We start from the raw sequence: 5,967 nt of genomic DNA, 5'->3' as shown, positions 1-5,967 counted from the left end.
TATATATATATATATATATATATATATATATACACATACACAATCAACGGAATACTATGCAGCCTTTAGACAAGATTGGGCACATTCAGGGTGGTATGGCCGTAGACTATGCAGCCTTTAAAAACTGAAATCTTGCCATTTGCAACAATGTGGATGGAACTAGAGGGTACTATGGTAAGCAAAATGAGTCAATCAGGGAAAGACAATTATCATGATCTCTCTGATATGAGGAATTTGTGAGGCAGTGCAGGGGTCGGGGAGGGTAGGGAGGGTAAAAATAAAACAAGGTGGGATCAGGGGGAGACAAACCATGTGAGACACTTAATCTCATGAAACAAACTGAGGGTTACTGTGGGGTGGAGAAGAAGGGATAGGGGAACTGGGTTATGGACATTGGGGAGGGTACATGTTATGGTGAGTGCTGTGAAATTTGTAAGTCTGGTGATTCACAGACCTGTACTCTTGGGGCAAACATTTTTATTAACATTATATGTTAATAAAAAATAAAAATGTATTCATTAATAATTTAAAAAGTGGATTTTTGTTTGTTTGTTTGTTTTGTTTTGTTTTGTTTTCATTTTGCTCTATGTTTCTGCAAACCATTCCTATATAACACTTCCCTTTTGGGCAGATTTCTTATCCTTATAATGCCTTCTACATTCCTTTTCCAGGAAGTTTTTCCAGAAGCCAGTCTGTTTCTTAAAGCAGTTTCTTTAAGTTTAAAAAAGTTTTATCTTGTTTATGTAAAGCATTTTTTTTCATCCAAGAAAGCATCAAAGAAGGACATCATTCTAAGAGAATTACAAATTATCTGGCAAGCTTAGAAAAAGGGGTAATTTCTTTAACTCTAAAAATAGCAATACACAATTGCTTCAGGGGTTAGGTGATGGTGATAGTTGCATGCACTTTTATGGTTTAATTTATTTCAGAAATGAAAACAACACTGTTTAAGTGTTTGCATTAGGGTTGGCTATTACAAACAGTTTTTAAGATAAATTTTTGTTTACGTTAAAATGATCCAATTAAAAATTGCAATCTTTGTTGGAAAATTTTGGGGAAACTTAATGCATAATCAGAATTCAACAGATAATATTCTTATCAGTGAAAGAGATTAAGACCATAACCCAAGGCCAAATACAAATTATATAATCACCCACCAGACAGCAGAGAGATATTTAGTGTGTATTTAACTGGAACACATGTATTTTGCTGGCTCACTAGTTGTAAAATCATGTAGAAAAAGATACCACCAAGCTATTTGGAAATCAAATGGTAGTTTACTCATCACTAGGGCTTTGGTAGCATTTTTGATCTGGGTGTAATAGTTCATGATAACCTCATTTTTGTTTGTTTATATTGTTTTGATTTTCCCCAAACTGTCATCTCTCAAACAGATCTCAGAATTCTCGAAAATTAAGAATATAGGCCAGTTTTCACTGAAAGACACATTTTTTCAACATTTGTTGTAGTAGTGGTCTATTTATGAGGAGACACCAAGATCAGGTGGTAATGGATCATTAAGAGACAGATGATAAAAGGAGAAACAAAACACTTTCATCAGCAAACCATTATAAAAATAAAAGAAGATTAATAGGGAAGAGAATGGGGCAATGGGTGGGAAAAAAATGTCAATGGCTTCTTAATCAAAATCAGGTAATGTGCCTTGTGACCCTCTCAATTAGCTGTCCTTCCTGTTCAATTCAGAGACACTCATTTCTCCCCCACAATTTATTTTAATTAAACTAACCTAAATCTCATGTTTGTTAATTGCCATCTGCACTTTCTTGGCTTTTCCGACCCTAATAAAAAGCTCTTTAAGGTCAGCATCACTCTTTCATTACTTAAATTCTAATATGTTTATTTTCAAGATGATATATAGTATTAAGTAGAGCAATAATTTCTGTTCTTCACTGAAACTAGGTATCTTGTTTTCTGTACATGTAGTCAACATCTGCCCTTGTCTATAAAGTCAAATATTATGCACTACATCTATTGACATTGCCCACTGACAATCCTTTAAACACTCTGTAACTGCAACATACTGATGTTTTGCACATGCCATTTGGCATCCTCTATACCATTTGCTTTCATATAAGATGCTTTTTCACATAGCACTGTGAAATAACTATTCTGTATGAGCAGGCAGAAGGGGAGGTGAATCATGAGAGACTATGGACTCTGAAAAACAACTGAGGGGTTTGAAATGGCAGGGGGCTGGGAGGTTGGGGTACCAGGTGGTGGTATTATAGAGGGCACAGATTGCATGGAGCACTGGGTGTGGTAAAAAAATAATGAATACTGTTTTTCTGAAAATAAATTAATTAATTTAATTTAAAAAAAGTGATCAAGATCTATCAAATTGTTTATCACATTTTCTGCTACCAAGTTTATATCCAAGATCTCTCTCTTGAGAGAAAATATCTCTTATAACATATTTGGTTAATAATTCTTTCAAGGTTGTTGTTTTGTTTTGTTTTTTCGTTCTTCTTCTTCTTCAGATTTATAAAGTCATGTTCACCACTATGAGCTACTAAGTTTGAGTGAAAATGCAGCGTTTCACATTGAGAAAGACCCCAGCAGAAGTTAGAGTCTCATCACCATGGATTTTCTTATGATGGTTGGAATATACTTAGAAGTGACATTCATTAATTTAATGACAACAAATCTAGACATATAAAGTAAAACCTTCCCATCTGTGCCTAATTCTTCAACAAGTGTTCACAGTGCAAATGCTACAGGCTTTTCTAGGTCATTTGACACTAAGTGAGAAATCACTACTCTGACTCCATATGGTGAAGCATCAGTAGCTAAGCAGATTGGCAGAACAGGGTCATAATACACTAGAATCCTTGAGGACATCAGTTACCATTGAGCCAGTTCAAAAGCAGCTTGATATTCCTTTCACCAATGACACTATTTTTTTGTTATGATAATTCTACTATAAAAAGTAACTGTTATGGGAAGACTTGGATTAAATTTCCTGAATGAATATATATATGTGTGTATATATATATATGTGTGTGTGTGTATACACACATATATATGTATATATATGTATGTGTACACACACATATATGTATACACACATATACATATGTGTGTACATATATATACACACATACATGTTTATATATATAAATTCTTGAAATATATATTATATTTGTTGTAAATATGAGCTATTATATTTTATATTATTGTATTATATTATATTGTATTGTATTATATTATACTATATATTATATATACTATATGTTATTTATTATTTTATTATATATAATATATTATTATATATTATATATAATATTTACATGAAATATATATAGTCTATATACATGTGTGTATAATTTATATAATTGAAGACATAATTAGTTAATTAAGCTTTTAATGATATGATCACAACTCCTTGCTGAAAATATAAGCTTTTATACATTTGGTGGAGAAAATAAGTATGGGAGAAAATTTTAAAACAAAATATTTACATTATTTTCAAGATGATTTGCAATAGCTTTGACCTCACCAACTTCTCTGTAATTCAAGTAGAATGAGATATCAAAATAAAAGACCATCCATGAATCTTAACTAGCATTCCCTTAAGAAAATAAAATCTTTACAAGACAGTAAATATTCTAAAGAAGGGAAATTAGTTTTTATTATCTGACTCTTACAGTTTGGTCACTCATTTATTTATTTGCTCATTATTTTCACCAGCAACTTTGACCTAATTTGAATTCATCCTTAAACTTTGTCTTTTGGCTATTTATTAGCATACTCCTCAAATGTGAAATATTTCATATTAGCCTTCTCATTTTCCAATTTTCATCATAATTAAAGGTAATGGAGGTTTGGGAAGGAAGGATAACTGGCACTACCATCATCTCTTCCTGCTGAACAAATTCATTTCATAAATGTCACCTAACATAAATGCATGATATATGAAGTCCTATGAAATTTACATCACTTTATAATTCTGCAATAAGGTCAATTACTCCAATGGTCCATATCTAAGAAGAGCTTGCTATGTATTCTTATGATAACACTCAATGTACATTTATAACTGGTAAAAACAAAAGGAAAAATGTGAACTTTCTTTCTAAAATCTATAATTGGAATTTCTTTTGCTATAAATGAAATGAATAAACATTTTAAAAAGTACAAAAAATAATGTCCTTACAAAATACTTAAAAGTACCCCTGGGGATAAAAATATATGTTTATAAAAATAAAAAATTAAAAAAAAAATAAAAAAAAAAATAAAAAAAAAAAAAAGTACATGGCTAATAAATATTACTGTAATATGTCCATAAAATAGTTTGATTGGTGTGAAATTTTATTACAAAAATGAGTTATTATTTAGGAAAGGATAATAATAGAAGGCATCTTTAAAACTATATAAAAACAAAGCATGTTATGAGATTTCTTCAGGCTATGGTAAGATAAATTGAGATAGACTAATCCTCCCACTCAATAAAATCCAATGCTGGAAAAAGTACTAAAAATATATTTGAAAGTAACAACTGATAAGCAAAAGTACTTGAGAGGTTAACAGAGATAAGAAAGAATAGTGAGCAATAATTCTATAGCATTTGTTTGCTCTTAGTCTGCTGTTCCAGCAGAAAACCAGAACAAAGGCTGCTGCCAGTAGACAAAGAAATAAGTACAACTTTTGGCAACTTTATGGGTTGAGAGAGACAAAAATTAGAGTCAAATCTGCTTTGAACAACCAGTAAGAACCTAGTGAGAAGAGAGGTGTATTGAACTGAGCTTGATATACTGCTAGGTTTCCTTTGTAAACATTTGTCAAATTATTGAACTGTGCAAAACAGAAGGGCAAACAGTAAGAAGAGAGTTCTTAAGAGCAGAACAAAAACTCCCAAAGGGTTTTAAAAAATCATGCATTGTAGGGCCCCTGGGAGGCTCAGTGGGTTAAAGCTTCTGCCTTCGGCTCAGGTCATGATCCCAGGGTACTGGGATCAAGCCCCACATCAGGCTCTCTGCTCAGCAGGAAGCCTGCTTCCTCTTCTCTCTCTGCCTGCTTGTGATCTCCATCTGTCAAATAAATAAATAAAATCTTTTTTTAAAAATCAAGCATTGTAGTTTATGATCCACCAAGGATGAAGTGCCCCACTGAAACCTCAGCATCTCAGGAGGCTGAGATGAGGCTGAATGTGAGATAAACGAGAGTTAGTGATACCTTAAAAAGCTGATAGCAACACTTCTGTAATCCCAGTCCCTGGTGGGATTAAGATGATCTGTTACCACTGTGTCTGCTTATCAGAAGAGAAGGAAACCTTCTCTGAAGGAAAAGAACATCATAGAGTGCCTTAAATATTTATCATACATGTTGTATAGTATTCAAAAGTAAAAACAAAAATGCCAAGAAATATGATCATGAAAAATAATGGGTAATATAAACAGATTCACAAATGACCCAGATTTTAAAGTTATCAGATAGAATACAAAATACCTGTGATTAGTATATTCAAGACAATACATAACAAAAAAGATGATTTCTCCAAATAATTAAATTTAAAATTTTAGAAATTCTCAAATTAAAAAAAAAATTAAATAATTGTGCATCTGTGTGGCTCAGCCCATTAAGCATCTGCCTCTGACTCAGGTCAGTATCGAACTTGGAGTCCCAGAGAAGAGTCTTGTATCATCTTCCCAGCTCAATGGGGAGTCTGCTTCTCCTTCTGACCCTTCTGCTTCTCATGCTCTCTCTGTCATACTCTCTCTCTCTCTCTCTTAAATAAATAAATATTTTTAAATGAATTAAGAGCAAAGTAGAAAAACAGATTTGGTACAACAGTAGAGGCAATTAATGCACTGAAAAATAGTAGAAAATGTCCATACTGAAGCACAAGGAGAATGAAAGCATAGGAAATGCAGAAGAAATTGTAAGAGGAATGTAGTATAGATTGGAAATATTTAATGTATGTGTAGTTACAGTCCTAGAAGAAGCAGAAGA

This window comes from Mustela nigripes, chromosome X (assembly GCF_022355385.1).
Source record: "Mustela nigripes isolate SB6536 chromosome X, MUSNIG.SB6536, whole genome shotgun sequence".
NCBI classification, from domain to species: domain Eukaryota; kingdom Metazoa; phylum Chordata; class Mammalia; order Carnivora; family Mustelidae; genus Mustela; species Mustela nigripes.
The sequence above is the reverse complement of the archived record's forward strand: the minus strand, read 5'-3'. Positions refer to the sequence as shown.